The following is a 24,871-nucleotide window of genomic DNA, read 5'->3' on the forward strand; positions in this document are numbered from 1 at the left end:
GGTGTCGGGGATTGATTTTGGTAATGAATGTACAACTACATAATGGTACTGTGAACAATCAAATGTACGATTTGTTTTGTATGACTGCGTGGTATGTGAATATATCTCAATAAAATGAATAATAAAAAAAATCTTTATTCTTGCCTTGTTCCATTTTAATTACAAATCTGTTATTTATCGGGTGTACTGTGTTGGATTAAACTGAAATCTATGGAAACATAGTAGTATGTGGGTATATATCCTTATGAGGTTTTGTTTACCAATGTCCTTATTATAGACCAAGAATATGCTTTGTATCTATTTCTCATCTTCTGAAATTGTATGAAATAGTAATACAAAGTAAATTAAAACTAAGCTAATGGGGGAGTGACATCATCCACATGGTGACATAAGACATCCCCTGGAAAAGTCTTCCCATCAGAATCAGCTAATAGAAGGAAAAATCCCACTTGCTCAGAACTTTGGAGGATGATACATACTGGAGAAGGACTTCACAAATGCTGAATCAAAGAGAAAGAAGAATAACCTAAAAGAACAGATAGGAAATTTACATCCTGGAAATATCAGTTTGTACCCCTTCCCCACACTTGGTCCCACACAGCTTAGGAGTCAAAAAGAAGCAGTATGGTCCTTATCCTTCCCACCACAGACATCAACTATAGAGCCACTCACAGGAGCAAGTTAGAACTCCATGTGTTTCGAGGCACAGGGATCCAAGTCCATAGAGATCCAGGGCAGAACACAAGCCTCTAAGTCATGCTGTATATAGAAGGGCTCCCAGGGTGGGGGAGAAGAAAAACCTTGGCAGAACTGTTGGCAAAAGGTGCACTTCCTATATACAGCTTCTGTTGACTGGACCACCTAAACACAAAATGAACTTTTCGGGAGGGTCCCACCTTTTCTGAATTGACCCCACCTGACTCCCTGGGGAGGGATACCCTAATGGAAAAGAAGTCAGAGGCAGAAAAGACTGACAGAAAAAACAGGGGTGGGTGGGTGCGTTTAAACTTAATTTCTTTAACACAGTAGGGTCCCAGACTGAGAAGTGTAAGGAAAATGAGGCACTGAGTGAGGGGGAGAATTTAAGCAAATCATAGGAGCTGGGGAGAAATTTCTGCACAAAAACTAACAGAACAGTTCAAGATCTCCAAAGAAGGAACAGAAGAAAGGAAGCTTTCTCCTGGAGGTAAAATAAATGCACAAAAAGTGCCATCTTAAAAATTCTACCATGTATCCTGGGCAAGAATCAGATGAAGAACTGCTGAGAAAATCTGAACAGTTAATACAGGCTATTCAGAAGGCCTAGATTAAGTTGGACCAAGTGTCAAAGAAGAGCCTTAACACAAAGCCAATTAACAAAAAAACCCTGGACAAGGTGGAGAAACTGACCTTCATAGTTAACGCATCAAGATAAACTAATGCCCTGACATCAGCAAAAAATTATAAACCATTCTAAGAAACAGGAAGATATGGCTCATTCAAGGGAACAAATTAAAACTTCAGAGGAGACACAGAATTTGGAACACAAATCAAATTCAAACAAATATCTTAATTCAAGGAGATGAAGGAAAAGATGGATAAAGAGCTAAAAGATATTAAGAGGGCAATGTGTGAGCATAAAGAAGAATTTGAAAGATACATAACAGAATTTATGGGGATGAAAGGCACCATAATAAAGATTAAAAGTACACTAGAGGCATACAACAGCAGATTTGAACAAGCAGAAGAAAGAATCAATGAACTAGAAGACATGACCATTGAAATCATGTAGTCAGAAGAACAGATAAAGAAAACATATTGAGCAGTATCTCAGGGATTTGAGTGAAGCTCAAAGTGCACAAACATGCATGCCATGGGTATCCTAGAAGGAGAAGAGAAAGGAAAAGAGGAAGAAAGAATATCTGAGAAATTAATGGCCAATTGTTATGAAAGACATAAATATACATGTCCAAGAAGGGGAATAAATCCTGATAGACACAGTCCAAGACACATATTAATCAGAATGTCAAATGCCAAAGATAAAGAGAGAATTCTGAAAGCAGCGAAAGCAAAGCTATTCATTACATATAAGGGATCCTTAATAATATTCAGTTCTGATTTCTCATCAGATAAGGCAGTAGTATGATATATTTAAGGTACTGAAAGAGAAAAACTGCCAGCCCACAATTCTTTATCTGGCAAAACTGTCCTTAAAAAATGAGGGGGAGTAAAATATTCACAGAAAAACAGAAACAGAGAGTTTGTCAACAAAAGACCTACCCTACAAAAATTAGTAATGGGAGTTCTGCAAAAGGAAAAGACAGGAGAGAGTGGATTGGAGGAGTGTGATGAAATAAAGATCATCAGTTGAGAGTAACTAAAAGAGTAAATGGAAAACCCACTGGTACTGTAGCCTCAGTATAAAATCCTACTCTTTAATTCCTTTAAGAGTCATAATAAGATTGAACAAGAAAAAAGCATATTTCCTGATAATGGACATGAACACTATAAAGTGGCAAAGTGGTACAAAAACAATATAAAGAGGGAAACAGGTATATGGGAGCAGAGAACATGTATGCTAGTGAAGCTAAATTGTTTTTTTTTCAAATTAGTAGGTTAAAGGTATAGGTTGGGTAATATAAACCCCAGGGTAACCACAAAGAAAGTATTTTTAAAATATACAGAAACAGAAATGAGAAAGGGACCTGCCAGATATATCACAAAAGATCAGCTATATAGAAAGGGAGATTGCAATAAAGGAAAAGACAGAGAACAAAAGATAAGACATAAAAACCAAAGGAGAAAATGACTGAAGTAAGTACTGCCCTTACAGTAATAACACAGAATGTTAATGGATTAAACTCCCCAATCAAAAGACACAGATTGGCAGAATGGATTAAAAAAAAAAAATTATGAGCCATCTCTATACAGTCTACAAGAGACTCAGCTTAAACCCAAGAAATCAATAGGCAGAAAGTGAAAGGATGGAAGAAGATAGTCTATGCAATCAATAACCAAAAGAGAGGTGGGATAGCTATACTAATATCAGACAAAGCAGACTTCATGCAAAACTGTTATAGGAGACGAAGAAGGACATTATAAATTAATAAAAGAGGCAATCCACCAAGAAGAAAATAACAATCATAAATATTTATGCATCTAATTGAGGTGCCCCAAAATTCATGATGCAAATACTGGCAAAACTGAAGGGGGAAATAGACATCTCTACAATAATAGTGGGAGACTTCAGTACACCATTCTGATCAATAGATAGAACATGTAGACAGAGGATCAATAAGGAAATGGAGAACTTGAATAATAGGATAAATGAAAAGACCTTAGCAGACATTTACAAACATTACAGAACAGCAGGATATACATTCTTTTCAAGTGCTCATGGATCATTTTACAGGAGAGACCACATTTTGGGTCACAAAATGAGTCTCAATAAATTTTAAAAGATTGAACTTACACAAAGCACTTTCTCTGATCATAACTAGCTAGAAATCAATAACAAGAGGAAGACTTAAAAAGCACAAATTAATGGAGGTTAAACAACACATTTCTTAAACGATCAGCAGGTCAAAGAAGAAATTGCAAGAGAAATCAGTAAATAAATAGAGATGAATGAAAATGAGAACACAGCATATCAAAACTTACGGGATACAGCAAAGACAGTGCTGAGTGGGAAATTTATAGCCCTAAATGCCTACAGTAAAAGGAAGAAAGAACAAAAATCAAAGACCTACTGCACACCTGGAGGAACTATAAAATAGGACAGCAAAATAATCCCAAAGCAAGCAAAAGGAAAGAAATAACAAAGATTAGACAGAAATAAATATAAATGAGAACAAAAAACAAGGGGGAAAAACAAAACCAAAAGTTGGTTCTTTGAGAAGACCAACAAAATTGACAAAATTAGCTAGACTGACAAAAAAATAGAGAGAGAAGATGCAAATAAATAAGATCAGAAATGAGAGGGAAGACATTACTCTTGACCCCACAGAAATATAAAGGATACTTTGAACAACTGTATGCCAACAAATTAGACACATAGATGAAATGAACACTTTCCTAGAAATACATTAACAACCTACACTGATTCTAGAAGAATAGAAGACCTCAACAAACCAATGAAAAGTAAAAAGATTGGATCAGTCATCAAAAACCTCCCAATAAAGAAAAGCCCAGGACGACATGAACAACCTGCATGGATGCTAGAAGATTGGAAAACTTCAACAAACCAATGAAAAGTAAAGAGATTGAATCAGTCATCAAAAATCTCCCAAAAAGAAAAGCCCAGGACCAGATGTCTTCACAGGCAAATTCTTTCAGTCATTCCAAGAAGAATTGAAACCAATCCTGCTCAAACTTTTTTAAAAAAATTGAAGAGAAGGGAACACTACCTAATTCATTCTATGGAGCCAATGTCATCCTAATACCAAAGCCAGATGAAGACATTACACAGAAAGAAAATTACAGACCGGTCTCTCTGATGAATATAGTTGTAAAAATCCTCAACAAAATAATTGCAAATCAAATTCAACAGCACATTAAAAGTATTACACACCATGATCAAGGGGATTTTATCCCAAGTATGCAAGGGTGGTTCAACATAAAAATCAATTACTGTAATGCTCCACATTAACAAAACATAGGGGAAAACCAATGATCATCTCAATTGCAGAAAGGTATTTGACAAAATCCAGCACCTTTTGTGATAAAAACTTCGAATGATAGGATTAGAAGGAAACTTCCTCAACATGAAAAACCCACAGCTAACCTCATACTCCATGGTGAAAGAGCAAACAAAAGCTTTCCCTCTAATACCAAGAATAAGACAAGGATGCATACTGTTACCACCGTTATCCAACATTGTGCTAGAAGTCCTAGCTAGAGTAATTAGTCAAGACAAGAAATAAAAGGCATCCAGATTGGAAAGGAAGAAGTAAAACTTTCACTATTTGCAGACGACATGATCCTTTATTTAGAAAGTCCCAAAAATCAACAATAAAGCTACAAGAGCTAATAAGCGAATTTAGCAATGTTGTGGGATACAAGATTAATACAGAAAAATCTGTAGCATATATATACAGTACTAATGAGGAATGTGAGGAGGAAATCAAGAAAAAAATTCCATTTACAGTAGTAACCAAAAGAATCAAATATCTAGGAATAAATTTAATCAAGTTTGTAAAGGACCTTTATTCAGAAAACTACAAAACATTACTAAAATAAATCAAAGAAGACCTAAATAAATGGAGAGATATTCTGTATTCATGGATAGAAAGACTAAATATCATTTAGATGTCAATTTGATTCAAATGCATTTACAGATTCAATGCAATCCCAATCAAAATTCCAACAGGCTACTTTGCAGAAATTGAACAGCCAATTATCAAAATTATTTCGAAGGGTAAGGGCCCCTGAATAACCAAAAACGTCTTGAAAAAGAGGAACAAAGTTGGAAGTCTCACACTAGCTGACGTTAAAACATATTACAAAGCTATAGTGGTCAAAACAGTGTGGTACTGGCACAAAGATAGACATACTGATCAATGGAATCAAATTGAGAGTTGAGTTCAGAATTAGACCTTCACATCTATGCTCAACTGATTTTTGGCAAGGCTACCAAGTCCAGTCAACTGGGATAGAATAGTTTCTTTAACAGACGGTACTGGGAGAACTGGATATCCATATTGAAAAGAATATAAATAGACCCCTATTTCACATCTTATCCAAAACTAAGTGGCTGGTGGTGGTTTCTTAGACTTTAAACCCAAAGCACAAGCAACAAAGAAAATATAGATAAATGGGACCTCCTCAAAATTGAAAACTTTGGGGTATCAAAAGGCCTTAATATTATTCTGGTTTGCTAAAGCTGCCAGAATGCAATAAACAAGAAATGGATTGGCTTGTATAAAGCAGATTTATTAGGTTACAGATTTACAGTTCTAAGGCCATAAAAGTGTCCAAACTATGGCATCAACAAGAGGGTATCTTCACTGAAGAAAGGCTGATGTAGTCTGGAACACTTCTGTCAGCTGGGAAGGCATGTGACTGGCATCTGCTGGTCCTTTGCTCCCAGATTGATTGCTTTAGCTTCTGACCCCAGTGGCTTTCTCTTTAAGCCTCTGTGGGTTCTCACTTACCTTCTCTGGGGCAAACTCTGGGCTTCATCTCTTTGTGTCTGCAACTCCAAGTGTCTGGGTCTATCTGGGCGCTCTCTCTCTCTCTCTCTCTCTCTCTCTCTCTCTCTCTCTCTCTCTCTCTCTCTCTCTCTCTTTCTCTCTCTCTCTCTCTCTCTCTCTCTTTTTTCCCTTTCTCCCCACCCCCTCCCTGAGCTCTCTTAAGGACTCCAGTAAACTAATTAAGAGCCAACTTGAATGGGCAGGGTCACATCTCCAAAGAAATAATCTAATCTAAAGGTCCCACCCATAATTGGGTGGGTGACATCTCCACGGAAACAACCTTATCAAAAGATCCTACCCACGATAGGTCTGTCCCACAAGAGTGGATTAAAAGAACAGTCTTTTATGGGGTCCATAACAGATTCAAAACAGCCCAAACGTAATAGTGAAAAGACATCCTACTCAATGGTAGGAAATATTTTGAATCCATATATCCAATTAGGGTTTAATATCCAGGATATATAAAGAAATCCTATTACTCAACAATAAAAATACAACCCAATTTAAAAATGGGCAAAAGGCTTGAATAGACATTTTTCCAAAGAGGATTTACAAATGGCAAAAAGCACATGAAAAGATGCTCAACATCAGTAGCTATGAGGGAAATGCAAATAAAAACTTTAGTGAGATACTATTTTAAACCCACTACACTGACTACTATTAAAAAAACAGAAAATTCCAACTGTTGGAGAGGATGTGGAGAAATGGGAACACTCCTGCATTGCTGGTAAGAATGCAGTTGTTGTGGAAGATAGTTTGACAGTTCCTCATAAAGCTAAGTATAGAACTACCATATGATCTGGCAATCCTTCTATTAGGTATATACCCCAAAGAATTGCAAGCAGGCACTTGAACAGATATTGGCACACCAATGTTCATAGCTGCATTATTCACAATTTCCAAAAGATTGAAGCAACCCAAATGTCCATCCACTGATGAATGGATAAACAAAATGTTTATCCATTCAGTGGAATGGATAAACATACAGTGGAATACATTGAGCCTTAAAAAGAAATGAAGTCCTGATGGCATGAGACAACATAGGTGAACTTGTGTACATTATGCTGAGTGAAATAAGCCAGACACAAAAGGACAAATATTGTATGAATATCACTGATAGGAGCTAATTATAGTAAGAAAATTCACAGAGCTAGATTCTACAATATAGGTTACCAGGGGATAGAGTAGAGTTAGAGAAAGAGGAGTTGATGCTCAATTAGTACAAAATTTCTATTTAGGTTGATAGTAAAGTTTTGGAAATGGATGGTGGTAAGGCAGCACATTAATGTGTTTAATTAACAGCACTGAATTATATATGCCAGTGTGGTTAAAAGAGGAAATTTTAGGTGATTTTTATGTTTAGAATAAAAATTAATAGATAAAATGTACAACATAGTGAACCCTATTGTAAATGATGGACTGTAGTTAATAGTACAAGTATAAAATTGTTATTTTGTGAATTATAACAAATGCACCACACTAATATAAGGTGTTAATAGTAGGGTGGTATATGGGAAAATAAATACACCTAATGTAAACTAAGGAGTATACCTAATAGATTGGTTTTAATATTCTTTCATCAATTATAGCAAAAGTACTAGACTAATGCAAAGTGTCAACAATAGAGGGTATATGGGAAGGCTGTAATTTTTACATGATCTTTCTGTAAACCTGCAACTTCTAATTAAAAAAAAAGAGAGAAAACTAAGCTAGTGGTTTGTAACTAATGTAAAAGACATTAGGTGGAAGTAGTTTAAACCTACATACAGCATTGCTCCTGAGCTTGCTTAGTAACAGATTTATAAGGCTAATTATAAAATTTCACATAAAAAAGCACTGGAAATAATAATGTCTGTTCAGTTGAATTCAGCAATTAATTTTGAAAAAGCTCTGTGATACTAATGCTGCTGATCTGGGGACTGCTTTTACAAAGTCATGATTCATGTACTTTCCACTGTGGTAGGATTATAATGAAACTAGTCAGAATCTCGGAATTTTTTTAATCTAAACTTTCCAGTTTATTCATTTATTTATTCAATAAATATTTATTAAGTGTCTAATATGTGCCAGGCATGTTTAGATATGGAGATACGGTGTAAGATCCAGCTCCTGCCTTCACAGATTTCACATTCTCTTGGGGATAAATATAGATTTTTTAAAAAGGTAAACAGGAAATTATGCAGTTGCTAGTTGGAATATGTCATATGAAGAACACAAACAAGGGGAGACAGTTGAGAACATCAAGAGGAACCTGTGTTAAATATGGATGGTGTCTGAAGAGATGATGCTGAAGTTGAGACCCAAAGAAGAGAAAGCACTAGCTCTGTTAAGAGGAGGAGGATGGAACATTATTTTAGTAGAAACAATTGCATATGCATAGGCCCTGAGGCAAGAAAGAATTTCTTTATTTTAGTAACTGAAAGACTAATATGTTAGTAGCATGGTTGGGAGTTGGAGGGTGGGGATGGCAAGGGAGGAAGAGCTGAGAAATCATGGACAATCCATAGTTTCTGGTTTATGTAAATGGATAAATGGAGTGTTTACTGAAATGGGGGGAAGTTGAGTATGTAGAATTTGAGGAGCTCAGTTGTGTTTTCAGAGAGTTTCGGCAAGGAAAAGTTCACTTGAGGTGATTAAAATTGTTACTATATTAAAGTAAGAATCCACAGAGAAGAATTATTGCTAAGAAATATGAGAGATTCCTTAGGTATTAACAGAATTTAGGGGAACAAACAGTATTTTAGAGAAAACATCAAGATTTGCAAGGATTTAGGAGAAAGCAGTTTATTTTTGAGGATTTAAAGGAATGTAGACATCCACAAAGATGAAAAAGTTGGAAAGCCAGTAAAAAGTTATTAACTTCTAACCAAAAGGAAAAAAAGCAGCTTTTCCAGAAGTAAAGTGAAAATAATAAATTATTTAAAATACATAGTCCTAAAGAGTTGGTGAGGAGAGAGGCCAGGCTCAGCAGAGAATATAGAGAATAAATTAATTACCATGGGACTAGAATATCTAATATTGTAGTTGAAACATGAAGTAAATTGCTAGTATTTCATAGGGGAGACTAGAGGGTTGATGCCAGAATTGAAAGAAAAAGTAGTTTCTGAGGACCTAAAAACTAAAGATCTTATCAAGTTCCTTGAGAGTAAAATTTAAATGCATGAAGTATTTTTGAAAATCTAGGTTTAGCTAGCTCATGCCCTAGAATTTCAATGACTACATAGAATATTAACTCATTAAAATGAAAGTCAGTCTTGTTTCTATTTTTAATGTATTACTTCCCGGTTCTCCAAGGGACTATTGGAAGGACCTAATCTGTATCTTTATGAAAGTGAATTATAGGCCTCTTTGAAAATAATAAGAGTAAAGACTCTCCAAGTATTAGTCAGTTAAACTTATGACTTTCTTTGGGTTTTAAGAGAAATAGACCATTGCTGTTTTGTTCACCACTGTATTCACCATACTGCCAGACCCATAGTAAGCATTTAATAAATACTTGTTGAATGAATGAATGAACATGAATTTTGCATTCAGTTTTGTGTTATCTAGAATGCTGAAAATCTACAAAGCAGTTCTCTGGTGTCCTAGGAGATTTTCCTACCATCACTTCATTCAAGTACTGTGTGATAGTAAGGCTACAGCAGAGTAGAATTAATGCTGACAGAAATAGGATAGGACGTTTTTGAGATTATGTATTTTCATGTATTGCAGAGAATAGTGATGGTATTTTAAGCCAAATGTAAATTGCTTTTAGATTTTGTGTTTAATCACCCCCTCTTTAAGTGTGATCATCTAAAGTTGACTGTATTGTTCCTAAATTCTGTATACTGAGGTATTGAGTTCATGATGCTTTTGAGAGCCAGTACTACCAATGACTATAGAAAGATGTTATATGGATGACAGATGAGATATCTTCAGACCTCATTTTACTTGGATTTATTTCTGGCAGTCCAGTATATGCTCTTATTAACATAATCAGTTGCAGAAAAATGACACACATTCCTTATTAGTCTATAGTTCTCTATTTCTTTAATCTAGCTTGACAGTTCCTTTGTATTCACTCACTCACTATTTATCAACCTTTCTTTTCATAGAATAATTTGAAGTGACTTGGGCTTTTTTTCTCCTGACCATGTTATACAGTGATTATTTTTTATCTGTTTCCTTGACCTTTCATTACTTGAATAGGGACCCATTTTAATCATTGCAGTTTTCACCTCCAGCCAACCTTTTTGGGTTAATAATATTGGTTAACACTAACTCCTAGGGTATATCTCATCAATATGTGGGGGTAGAATTAAGGGTATAATAAACACCAAGCCTAAAGAAGCAACATCAACTTTTACTCCAGCAGCAGTGGGGAGAGTCATTATTTACCAAAAGAAAACAGATCCAGTGGAGATCTGTTCAAGCAATTATGCTATGCGCTATTACTGTAAAACAGCTTTCTGGTCATTCTCAAGGGTTGTGCTTTTTTAATGTTATGTGTGAGAAAACATTTTATAGGCCTTTAGCCAGAGAATTTTATATATAAATGATAATAAAGGAACAGTATACCATTTGTGTACTTGGAGGCTGTGTGATCCAATGGACTTGGGGGCTTTGGGATCAAATGATTTGAATTCTGGCCCCTTGTCAGCTCTGTGGCTGTGGGCAAGTTACTTGATCTCTCTGGGCCTCAGCTTCCTATTTTGCAAAATGAGGATAAAATTATTTCCTGGCAAGAATTTTGAGAGGATTAAATATAAATACATACACAAAATGCCTAATGAAACTTTTGGCACATGTAGGTTTTTCTGCAAGAAGTAGGTCCTACTGCTGAGTATAGAGAAGGATATGTAAATAAAGTTTCTTCATTATTTTCTAGAGCTTTGTGTCCATAGATTTCTGTATTGCCTCAACCTAAGTGATTCACAGTGATACCAACTAAGATGTATGTTTTAAGAAGGCATCACATTTTTATTTTTTTGTTCATGCTGAACAAAAGGTTAGGTGGCTACCAGATACAGGGATGTGAGAAGGAGAGAGCGAGTGAGGGAAATTTAACAGGTCCTCAATGCCTACTTCCAGCAGAGTGGTCACACTTTTCTGTCTTGCGTTTTGTGTTTCTATGTGAGATACTGGTTCAGCAAAGGGGTCTGTGTCTTATAAAAAAAAATTAGAAAACCACTACCTAGATTAAAAGCAGCTAAAGCTATCTACTCCTTTACTTTCTTTTTCTTGGCCTTTTGAAGTTTGTGGGAGCAGGTAGGGGGAGGAGGCACCCCTAAATTTAAGGAATTTCGGGCTATTTCATTGCATAGAATTCTTAGAGAACAAAGGATCACAAAAGAACAAAGGTGAATCTGTGAAGAGGATACTGCTGGTAAATGTTCCTTGACCTCTTTAACTCTCGCATTTACTTCCACCTATGCTGAGCCGCATTTTGAGTCATCATCAGAAATTTTCCAACTTTGAAATAATATAGACATCTTGGCATCTGATTACTATATCCTATATGTTTATTGAGATCTTTTTATTAGACCCTTCATATTTTCATTTTCTTCTTTATCCATCTTCCATTCCGCGATCCATCATTTTACTGTCCTAAAGTTTTTCCCTCCACCCACCAGTAAGAACTCTTACCCTGGATAAATCTTTCTGACCAGATGAATTTGTCTGCCATCAAGCATTGTTGGAGAAAATAACACAACTGGGCTGATAGTTAACTATAAATTCATGAGCTCTGGGTTCCATCTTCTCCCTTCATCTCAGTGACCTCTCTCTTGCCTCCATCTTCAACTTCTTCCTCTCTGTTAACCTCTTATCCTCAACACTTAAACATGCTCAAATGGATCTCATCTTAAAAAAACAAGCATCATATGAAAGAAACAAATCCATCTTCTGTTTCTGCTACAACCCTCTCTCATAGCTCACAAGCCAGACTTTTAAAACAAATTGTTTATTTTCATGATCTTTAATTCACTCCAGAACAGCTTCTCCCATACTGAGCTACAACTGCTTTTGCAAATTTGACTGTAAATTACTTCCCTACATAAAAACCTTTAACTGCTTTCCCACTACCTAATTATAGTCTCATATCCCTAACCTTATTCTACTCCCCTTTTACACTCTAGCCATAAACACTTCTGTCACTTCATCAAACATAATTATTTTTTCTCTTGCTTCTCTGTGTTTTTTACAGGTTCTATTTCCTCTGTCTGGAAAACACCCTCCTCCTTCCCTAGTTCCTTCTGCCTATTGTTCAGTTAATCAAATGTCATCTCCTGAGGAAGGTTTTCCCTGATTTGACCTAGCTGGGCCCTCTACTTTATGCTTCCTCTTCATAGTATTCATCCTATGTAATGATTTGTGTAATGTATTTCTTCCTGTATTTTTAATGTTTGCATTTTGAGAGTAAGGATCCCATTGGTCATAGGGCTGACACTTGTATGGAATGCAATAAATTGTTGTTGAAGAAATGATTAAATAAGTGAAGATCAACTTTATCCTTCACTAGTGGTGCAGATCATTTGTATGCTTGACCTTATCAGAGCTTCTTTTCTTTGGCCGTGTAGTGAGTTTTAAGTGGAGGTAAAATTTTTGGTTCCTTCACAGGAGTAGCCAATAGTGCATAATAGCTATATAGCATATGTAATTTTTCCTTATGTCCTCTGCTTTTTGCCTTTAAGAGAACTAGCAAAGTAATAATTTCAAACTTTTTCTTAGAAAAGTTGAGTATTTTGTTTCTTAAAGCATTTTGAATGATTCAAAACACATTTTTGAGTACAATTCAGTGTATGTTCTTGAAGTGAAAATTATATTTATCAGATTAATAATTCATGTTGCTTAAAAACACACACACACACTTTAAAAACAATGTAAGCATAAATATATCTCTAAGAGACCCCAGAGATTTTGTATTCTGTTCTCTACCTAGATAAATTAGACCCTTCTCCACTCTGAATGCTTTCGTAAATAAAATGTTACAAACCTTTTTAATTAGCAATTTTTGACGGCTGAAAATATAGCTAAAAGCATAGAATACGTTAATGAATATATAAAAATACAAGCAGCGTCTCAGGGAATTGAATGACAACATGAAGTGCATGAATGTATGAGTCATGGGTATTCCAGAAGGAGAAGAGAAGGGAAAAGGGGCAGAAAGAATAAAGGAGGAAATAATCACTGAAAATTTCCCATGTGTTAAGAAAGACATAAAATTACAGATCCAAGAAGCGCAGCATACCCCAAACAGAATAGATCTGAGTAGACTGACTCCACAACACTTAATATTCAGATTATCAAATGTCAAAGACAAAGAGAGAATTCTGAAAGCAGCAAGAGAAAAGTGATCCATCACATACAAAAGAAGCTCGATAAGACTACTAATTTCTCAGTAGAAACATAAAGTAAGATATGACATATAAAATCCGAAAGATTTTATATCTCCCAGGCCCTGGGTCTCAGTTCTCTGAGAGAGGGCCACCACATAAGCTGGGTCCCTCTCCCGTGTGTTTTCTTAGAGAAGATAAGCCCTTTAGGGAGTTGTCTCCTATACTTGAGTTTTTCCTTTGACACTCTGTCTTAACTCCATCTCTGCCTGGGTCAGTGCTGATAACTGAAAATGCCTGAGGCTTTCTCTAATGAGCTACTTAAAATGAGAGGGGAAAAAAGCAAGAAGTCCCCTTTTCAGAACCAGTCCCTAGCCCTCCAGTTCTCTAGGCAAGAACTGGAATTTGTACCCAGTTCTGTGTGCCCCTTTTCTTGAGACATAGCCCTTTTTCAGTATTCTGATTTCAGTGGGCTCCAAAAGCCTCTATTTTTATTTATTTATGTAATTTTTTTTCCATCAGCCCTGCCTCCGCTCTGTCACAATTTACCTCTGGGTTCTTTTCCTGCTTGTTCTGGGTTTATCTGTGCTTGTAGCCTATATTCAGTAGTCCCACTTTGTTAATTAAAACTGCAGTTGGAGCTTGGTTGAGCTACATTCCCTTGCTCCTGGCGGGGATTGCTTCTTTTTCACAGAGCAAAGTTTTACAACTCAGCCTGCTGTGCCGGTGGGGGAGGGGCACCAGCTCCGCAGTTTGTGGAGCTTTACTTACAGTTCTATGCTGCAATCTCAGCCATTCCACCCATTCCTGACTGGTGTACAATGTTGTTCAGTCATGGATGTCCCCCAATCAATTGTTCCAGACTATTTTTTAGTTGTTCCTGGCTATTTACTAATTTCTCTAGGGGTCTGACTAAATTCCACACCTCTGTATGCCAGTATCTTAACACAGTATAAGAATTTATGATAATCATCGTGTCTTGCTTTGGGGGCTGCTTGACTTGAGACTAATTAAGCTACAAACAGAATTTCAAGTTTTTTCATTTTGTTTTTGTATTCAGATGTTTAACAGTTTACTTTTAAAGGCCCATGATAAGTTGTAGTCCATTAGAGTGGTAGACTGATTGACTAGTATGAGAAAATATGGTTATACTAAGCAGACCTAAGAGTTCTCCTGAATGTGAGACTATTTGTTGTTATGAAAATTGATCTCAGTGAAAATTACACAGATATTTCTGCAAAAATGTACATAGTCATGTTGTAGTTGGGTGAGTCTGTTTTCTGTGGTTTTGTCAATAATATACAGTAAGGCTATTATTAGTCAGAAAATTTAGAATAATTTTACTTAAACATATTTGAAAAAAATTATTCACCCCTTTCCACTGTTTTGTTATCAATGAGAATACATTCATCTATGAATAATCTTATACATATAGAAGTATAATGACTTTCTAGTATACAAAACTTAATAGCTAAATCTGTTAACCCTCTACTGCCTGCTTTGGTTAAAGTAGCTGATTATCACATGATGTTAAGGGATCAGGGCTATCGAATTGAATTGTGCTGGCTTAGTTTTGAGAAAGAAAGTTGACCATTTAGAGCTATAGATAATGCATACTTACATTCAAACATCCATCATACTGTTGTCACAGAAATACTAGATATGTGTGTGTGAATGGTTTGTCACAATCTATACTATGATTGGAGAAATGGCTAATATAGTATGTTCTAAATGATGGCTCTTTATCTTCATGTATGAAGGATAGCATGTTAGTAATTTTCAAATTGATCAACAAAAGAAAAATCTTTTTAAAAACCCTAAAAAGTAATGGGTATTGTTTTAGTGTGACAGATGTTTTACTAAATAAAGCTTAGGAGCATTGATATAGCTATATTCCTGTCTTTCAGTATGTGCTTACTTATGATAACATCTTGATAATAAGTGTTTTCCTTTTATAGTTTGTCAGTAATTTGTATCAAAAGTATATAGTCAAGAAAGGATAGTTGTTTCTGCTAAATAAATACCAATCCATTTTTGTATTTTATGCAGTAAATACTTTGACATTTTTTTATGTGGAGTTGTCTTTCACATTTCGTAGTCTAGTTCACAATCATAGAATCTTCAGTTTTGGAAGAGCCCATAAAGGTTATTTCATTCATTTCCCCATCCATTTGATGATAGTGTGCTTTGCAGACATAATGTAAAATTAACACCTTTGGCAGCATTTTTTACTTTCCAGAATGTCATTGTATTTCATGTAAACAGATTGTTTTTTAGTTTTCTTTATTTTTTTTGCCAATAAGAATTTTAAGTAGAGTTGAGGACAGAATATTATTTTTACAGAAATAGAAAATTCGTGGAAGGGCCCTGCTACTTTCTCTGCCTTTCTGAAAGTGCAAAAAAAGTGCAAATAACTGGATTACCCTTTTGAGTAGAATCCAGTTCAGTACTGAAGCACAGGGAGATTATACAACTTGTCTATATTTACTGAGTCAGTAGCAGAGAGAGAATTGAGATAATAGACCCTGATTCACAAGTTAGTTCAGATCAGACCAATGGATGCTTTCCTTCTAGGTTATTACCTGGAAGTCTTGACAACCAAAGATGGAAAAAATGTGTTCCCCTCTCCTTTCCCCTCTTCTCTCTATCTCTCCAGACTCACTCTCACACACACAATCTTGATTATTTTGGTAATGTTTTTTCACATATACACACACCCCACACATAATTTTGATTAATTGTTGTTTTTACCTCATTTTATAGCCTTAAGTGAAGTGAACCTCAGAAATTTCCATGTTAGTCTTAAGGAGAAAGATTTCAATAGTAGTCACAACTGGAGAGCATTACATGGGAGAGAATAAGAAGTCGCTGTTGCATTTTAAGTCTCTGAAGCAAAGACCAGAAAGCTTTTTGATTTATCCAGAGTTTCACAACCTGTAATGGCAGAGGCAGAACTAGAATCTAAATATTTGGACTCCCAATCAGATTTTCTTTCTATTCCACTGAATCCCCCCTTTCCAAAAAGTAAATGGACAGTTCGTATAGGAAAATGTTACGAGACTTACGTTTCTGATCTTTTATTCATTTAGGTGTTTTCTTTGCCCCACTCCCACCCCCACCTTCTTTTCATACCTTTTTTGCTGTTTATTCTTTTAGATCCTGGTTGTGCTAAATATTTAGAATAATGCTTTCCATTTTTTGAGGAAGAAATGTCTAATAACTTAATGCTCTTTTTCTACTTTATGTTATAGACAGAAGGGGAATAGGAGCACAAACCTGTCTTTTGTTGAAGGTTTCTGTCTTCCCTCTTACTTGTTTGAATTTATAGACTATGTTAAAATCAATTTTAATATTCAAACAAAAATCATGCATTGAAACTACTTGAGTGCTTAATGAGAATTCAGCATCATCATAATTTGAAAAGTTTAACATCAGTCTACTCTATTTTAATGTTAGTATTTTATCTTATGATGAATGTCTCCATGTAAACCTTTTATTTACTATGGAGGTTGTGAAATAGGATAATTAAAGAAGATATTCAACTAGAACTTGATTTTCCTGATGAGCTCCCGTGTTCCCATAGCAATTTTAGATAACACATGCTGTTTTACTGGAAGAGTAACTGGAGAATATAGTCTGATCACTCTCTACCTCCCATGGTAAAACTTCTGTTTGTTTTGTGAATTTGATAGTTAAAGGTACATGGTAAAACTTGCAGTCTGTTAGGTGCTGGTAAATCAGACAGTAGTAAAATAGCTGCCAAGCTTCAGCAGCTATTCTTTTTATTTCATTAAACACAGATTTCCTGGATGGTCGTGACATATTGTTTATCCAAAACCTTCTAACTCTGAAAATACCAAAATCTATAACATAAATTTTAAATACCAAATGAAAAGGAAGAGGGGGCCTCCTCCAAAGTGAAAACGTTACTCAAACCAATAAAAGCAAAGTGAATTTTCATGGAAATTTATATTCACTTTTCTGACCATTCAATGATTTTCCTAGCAATATGAAACAATTCCCTGCAGCCTCTCTCCATTTAATTGTTGAAGTGGAAAACTACATTAAATCTTAATTAGCCACACTACCTATAGTAGCATCTGGTGCTACTGATACTTGCCTGCATCTAAAAGTGGTACAGTAATCTTTCCTTACCTGGAGGAAAAGATTTCAGCAATTCATTTTACTAGGTAATTTTTTGAGACTTCTTTTCAGTTACATGATTTTCTGAAAATTGTCTTGTGTGAATACATATACAATATATGTGTATAGGTCTATCTATCATACATATACATTCCACACGTCTATGTGTATTGTATGTGTATCTGTATGTTTCTTTCTAAATAGCATTCTTTTTTATATTTTGGAAAAATCTAAAATAACAAAAAATGAGGTGAAATGTCCCCTTTTTAGAAACTAAGTGCACCATTTTCTTTCATCTTCACATCACAGATACTAAGAAAACTTGGGGATTTTTAATTTGGTTTAAACATTTTTTAGCATTGATTTGCTTTTTACCTTGTTTTCTTGATACTGTTAGTTATGTATTTGCTTCCTATTATTGTCATTGTTTTTTTTTTTTTCTTTAAATTCCATATCCCCAGATTCTTTTCCCTCCTGTGCTTATTTACATAAATCACTTTTATGGTAGTGTCTGAAAGTAAAAGGCAATTTAGAAACAAAGCAGGATAAAATTTCATCATTCTAAAATCTAAAGAAAATTTTTTGAAATTATTAGCTCTTTGCTTAATTATTTTCAAGAACTCATGCATTCCGTGTATCAGCACCAGGTATTTCATATTTGGTTTATGGTGGGGATATGATTGTATAATAGGCAAAATTCATGAAGGAGATTTCTACAAGTTTGTTATTGAATTTTTGGCCAACTGCACTGTTTAAACTTCCTAATCCACTTGTTCCATTGAGCATATATAGTTGAAACAGCACTTTCCACTTCCCTCATGGGTAGGTGAACTCATGAGCACATTTATCATTGACTTCCAGCGCTAGAAAAATTAGAAATTGGATGAGATTGCGCACTTACATTTAAGGGAGGGAGAATGTTCTTGGGAGTTCTGAAAATAGAATTGGGAAATAAAAATAAAATTCATATTTACTCTATGGGAAATAAACTGTCAGAGGCAAACCTCTTTGACAGGTTTTTGAATTAGAGATGTGTCCTAACCAAGGTAGAGTCTTCAGTTTAACTTCTGCTGAGAAGGAGGAACAGCTCATAAGTGTTGGGTGGCAGCATGAAGAAGCAATCAGTTCTTCTCCTCTTCCTCCCTTCCCCCCTCCCCCAAATTTATGTAAATGGTAACTTTGCTTCCAAATAACTGCAAAGGTACTATGATGATTAAGTTCATGTATTAACTTGGCTAGGTTATGGTGTCCAGGTGTTTGATCAAACAAGCACTGGCTTGATTGTTATCTTGAGGGTATTTTATGGATTTAAATCTTTAGTCAGTTGATTACATCTATGGTTGATTACATCTGAAGTCAACAAAGGAGATTGCTTTCAGCAATGAGAGAAGTCTCATCCAATCATTTAAAAGCATTAAAGGGAGAACTAATGATTTTAGCAGTCAGAAAGAAGAATTTCTATCTCTACTTCAGCCAGTCATCTTCTCCTGGGGAATTCATTGAAATCATCAGCGCTCCCAGCTTGCAGCCTGCCCTGTGGAATTCAAACTTGACAGTCCCCACAGTTGCATGAGTGATTTCCTATAATAAATCTCATAATCTTTTTTTACATATACACACATGTATCTACATCCCTTTGGTTCTGTTTCTCTGGAGAACCCTAACTAATACAGGTATAGTCTAGCTCTTTTTCTTCTCCTTTTCCAATTAAAAAAAAATACATACATATATATGTGTATATGTATATGTATAGACACACACACACACACATACACATATATTTAAGAATTAAGCCTAGTGAACTTGAGAGGATCAGAAGTAGTTTTTCATGTTTTTGCTCTTTTTCAACTGGATTACTTGAATTAGACAAATTTCTCTGTTTTTAATTATAATTACCTTACTATGTGCATTATATTATATATGATCGAGAATACTTAGATTTCTTATTCCCATAGTATTGAAATAAGCATGTAAGCATTTAATTTTTAGGCATTATAAATGCCAAATAATTGGGTTTTGAATTGATATGAGTTGCATTATATTTTTGTCACTGATAGAGTTTAGATGAATCTGTATATCCGACTTGTGAACCACTGAAATGAATAACTCCCAGTATTAGAGGAGGATATCAGTAGGATGAGAGATCTCTTAGCTTCCTGGAATCCTCTTGTTGGACGTTCAGGAGACCGCATAAAGATAATGTAGGTGTACCATCTTATTCCTCAGTTTTTTTTCTGTTGATTTCTAGATAGTGCAGTATCAAAGAGAGAGAAGAAGGTCTATATTTTTCTATATCACACTCCCCACCTTTAGCATTGCTCCCCCTTCTTTCCTTTGGTCTGCAGCCAAGAGTCCTTAATAGCTCCTGCCATTATAAGTTACAGGTCAATGAAGATGACAGATAGGAACATGGGTCCTCCTGAGCAACACTGCCTGGTTTCTACTCTTGTTGCACCACTTGCTAATGAATTTGGACAAGTCATTTCATCTTTTGTTTCAATTTCCTCCCTGCTAAAATGAGTATAATAACTACATTAAATGAGATAATGCATGGATTAAGTGAGCTATAATACATGTAAAACATTTAGCATTGATGTTAGGGAAGGGAATATACAGACTATTATCTCTATTCCTGTTGTAAAAGTGATTTGATCACCTTTCTTCAATTATAAACATTTCATTTAGCTTTCGGAGTCTCTTCCTTGTACTCCTGTACCCTCGAGGATATACTCTGTTCATCTTTTCTTTTTTCTTTCAGAAAGCTCCTGAAATTCCATCACTTCCCCATTTGAATCTCTTAGCTAAACAATCCTATACTTGCAACTCCTATCACTCTTACATATGTTTAGTATTGAGCAGGTATTCCTTCTCTGTACGTGTTACTTTTGCAGATTGTTAATTTATATAATTGAGGTGCAACTATTTGGTACTTTTTCAGTGATTTCCTATTTGTGTATACTTGTAAGCCCTTAGAAGGTTAGGGACCAATAGTCTGTGTAATACCTTGCATGAGAGGCATTCAGTTATTGAAATATGTGTAAAACAGTTTCTATTCTCAGAAGAGATAGGCTTAAACTTTGTTTTTCATTCAGCTTTTTCTGTGGTTGAGAAAAAACAGGGGTATCAGAATTGTTTGCCATTATCTTACACTTTAGATGTAGAAGTGTACCAATTTCTATTGAACATTTGGTAAAATAAGTTACCAGACCAAAAGTTTTTTTCTCAAAAGGAGAGCAGTTATCTGCAGAGGATGACGGGTGTTTTAGTTTCCCAGGCTACTCAAAGCAGATACCATGAAATGTGTTGGCTTCAACAATGGGAATTTATTAGCTTACAGTTTGAGGCCAGGAAAATGTCCAAATCAAGGCATCATCAATGCGATGCTTTCTTCCTGAAGACTGGCTGCCAGTGATTCTTGGCTCCTCTGCCACAAGGCAAGGCACATGGGGGCATCTGCTAGTCTCTCCCTTCTCTTCTGGGTTTCTTTGCTCTCGGCTTCTTGCTTCCCGTGGCTTTTTTTTTTTCTGTTATATATATATATATATTTATTCTGTTTATAAAGGGCTCCAGTAATAGGATTAAGACCCATTCTGAATGAGGTGGGTTACACCTTAACTGAAGTAGCCTGATCAAAAGGTCCTACTTACAATGGGTTTACAGCTACTGGAATGGATTGGATTTAAGAACATGGTTTTTGGGGGGTATATACAGTTTCAAACTACCTCACAGGATGTTGTTCCAAACTTCTAAAGATCTGCACTGTAATTCTCCTATAGGGGTCTGCCAAAGGCTCCCAAAAGCATTTCTATTTGCCACCAACCCTTCAAGTACCATTGGGTCTACTGGATCATATGGCCCAAGTGGCAGAGCAGCTTACATGGCAGTCTGGATTTGTTGTAGAGTCTTCTCTTTTTCCAGTTCCCACTTAAAACTAGCAGCTTTTCAGTCATTCAGTAAATAGGCCGGAGTAGCACACCTAAATGAGGAATATATTATGTTCAAAATCCAAAAGGCCAATGAGGCATTGTGTCTCTTTTTTTGGTTATAGGTGTGGTCAGATGCAACAGCTTATGCTTCATATTATAAGGGATATCTTGACATGCCCCATACCACTGAATACCTAGAAATTTCACTAAGGTGGAAGGCCCCTGAGTTTTTGTTGAATTTATTTCCCGCCTTCTGACAGACAAATGTCTTACCTGTAAGTCTAGTGCTTGCAACGTTTTGCTCACTAGGTCCAATGAACATAATGTCATAAACGTAATGGACTGGTATGATGTCTTTTGGAAGGGAAAGGCAGTCAAGGTCCTTGCAGTTTTTTCCAATTCTTACCATATGACATAGGGCTGGAGCATTGATATATCCCTGAGGTATGATGGTGGGGGTGTATTACTGGCCTTGCCAGCTAGAAGCTGGTGTATGACAGTGACATTTTAGGTCTCCTGGAATTAGTATCAGTTCAGTGCCAGTGTTTGCTTGACCAAACAATTGGACATCATAACCTAGTCATGTTGACAAATGAAATTAAACATCACCTGCAGTTTTAGCTGTTTGTTTGTGACATGCAGATACTGTTTCTCTGTTGGCTCATTTGGAATTTTTGAAGTGGAATTTTTGAAGTTGTAATTAGTAATTTTCTAAATTTTTACTTTGTATTGCTTTTTGATTTATCTATCAGATTCATTCTCTTTTTCCTTTGTTCCTAATATACTCATCTCTGATTCCTTTCCCTTAGCCATTCAGTTTTTTCAAACTTAAAGCCTTTGAAAGCTGTGTAATTGTATTGCACTTATTAGCCACCCTGTGATTAAATCTGCTCTTTTTTTCCTTTTTATTTGTAGGTTGCAGATTATGTGCGTTGACTCAGTTAATATATAATTTCTCTTCTGATGGTTTTGTATGGGTATTTTAATTTTCATTTTTTTCCCCTCAGATCTTTAAAAAAACAAGTGTTCAAGTGCAACATTTTCTGGATAAGTATACACATATTTTTAAACCTGGCACTTAGTATTTTCATTGTTTTCCAAGAGAAAAGGTTATCTTAACTTACTATTATCCAATAAAATTGCCATTTTGGTGAGCCAAATCTGATTTTCAGTAGTGTTTTTGGTCAGTCAAAACCAAAAAGCTACAGAGTACTCTGGATGATTTTTAGTTTTAAACAAGTAGCATGTAAGTATTATTATTCTCTTTTTGAAGAGAAAATAGGACTAAGAGTGTTAAAGAGATTTATTTCAATTTATATGGCTAGTATGTGGTGATATTACAGAACCAAAACCCAGGTTATCATCTCCTAGTTAAATTGTCTTAAATTTTAAACTCTAAGCAAAATTTAAAAGTTAGCATGAAAAATTCAATAGCAATTAGTAAAAGTGTCACAGGGAGTGAAATGTTACCTTAAATCATCACATTATGCTAATTAATACATTTTAAATTAACTTCTTCCGGACATCTCTTAATGATCATGTTTTTATGTGCTTAAGCCTTTTGGACTGATCTACTTGGAACTCTTCTTTAAAATATTGTTAGCTACTCATTCACAGAAATGGTGCCATTTTAATTAAAAAACTAAATTTTTGATACAGTTGCCTGTTTTGTTAAACTTGATTATTTGATGCTTCTAAAATTATGTTTCCATACATATATACATACATGTTTATATGTGTATTTATAAATTTTTTTCCCAGTAAGAAGAATAATTATTTTATTTAAAAAGTTAGTTTTGACTGATTGTATCTTCCTTCAAGGTGCTGCCACCCGGGGAGGGAATGACAACAGAGGAACATTTGAAATCAATCTAAATAGTATTATAGAGAATGTACTCAATGCTTTGGAAACTGTTTAGTAAATTAGGGTACATTTATTGGCGGCTATTAGATGATACTTCAAACTGCTTATTAGATATTGTCATTCATTCAGTATATCAACATTTTTAAAAAGTCTGTCATAATCAGTGAACTTAGACTCCATATCCAATCATCAACAAATTCTTTTATCTCTACTTTCAGAATATATGCTAAATTTAACCACTTCTCAATATCTTTACCATTACCGCCTTACTTCAGACCAGATGTCACCTTAAAGGAGAAACCTTGTCTATGCTTTTTATCTAAGGTGGGAAACAATTTCTCACTCCCGCTTTGTTTTTCTGCATAGCATTTTCTGCTTTTTTATATTTTATCTATTTAGTTTTTTTATTGCCTATGTTTATTGTCTCAGCACTAGAATGTAAACACCATGTGGATAACAATTTTGTCTTTCTTGTTAATCTGATGGTCTCCCCATGTAGGACAGTGCTTGGTACACAGTAAGTATTCAGTAAAATGAAGGTAGGAAGGAATGAAGCTGTGGAAATACATTGACTTGGTGTTGGCTGTTCTCTACCAGTACCAAGCATAGTACCTTAACATTGTTTTAAAATCGGGAAATGACAGAATGACTGAATAAATGAATGCAAAAATTAGTAAAGGTTTATACAGTCATCTTTGGAAAATTCTTTGTTGGTATCTACTAGAACTAAATCTACAAATACCATTTGTATTAATTAGGGTTCTCTAGGGAAACAGAATCAATGAGAGATTTCTATGAATATAAGATTTATAAAAGTGACTCACGCAGCTGTGGATATGCACGAGTCCAAATTCCTTAGGGCAGTCAGCAAACTGGCAACTCCAAGGAAGATGTTCAGTGAACTCCTCAGGAAACAAACTGGCAACTTCGAGGAACTCCTCAGGAAACGCTTTGCTGGTTAGCTGAAGAAGAAGTGAAGGTCCTGTATCTGTCTCGCTTAAAAGACTTCAACTGATTGATTGGATTAAATCCAGCCAACTGCATTCTCTTGTTTTGGAAGACACGCCCTTCATTGAGTCATCAGTCACAGCTGCAGCCAGTTGGCTGATGATTTAATAAACTAGCCTGTTGGTTTATTAACCAGTCACAGACATCCTGACAGCAACGGTTAGGCCAGTGCTTGCTTGACCAGACAGCTGGGTACTATCACCTGGCCAAGTTGACACATGAACCTAATCATCACACAGTATAACCCAGAAATTCCATGTCTAGGTTTCTACCCAACCAAAATAAAGATGGTCACCAAAAAACATGGACAATAATGTTCATAGCTGTGCTATTCATTAGAGCCTCAAGATAGAAACTATCCAAGTGTCCATCGACAGTAGAATGGATAAATTATGGTATGTTCGTTCAATGAAATACTATATATCAATTAGAATATAGGAGCCATAG

The 24,871-nt window shown here is 35.4% G+C and overlaps 1 protein-coding gene across 7 annotated transcripts in view; it reads left to right on the forward strand.

The window, feature by feature from the left end:
- COMMD10 (COMM domain containing 10) overlaps positions 1-24,871 on the forward strand; it is a 217,098-nt gene that overhangs the window by 78,867 nt on the left and 113,360 nt on the right. The gene's annotated exons all lie outside the window — the stretch shown is intronic.

The sequence above is a fragment of the Choloepus didactylus genome, chromosome 13, assembly GCF_015220235.1.
Source record: "Choloepus didactylus isolate mChoDid1 chromosome 13, mChoDid1.pri, whole genome shotgun sequence".
Taxonomy (NCBI): domain Eukaryota; kingdom Metazoa; phylum Chordata; class Mammalia; order Pilosa; family Megalonychidae; genus Choloepus; species Choloepus didactylus.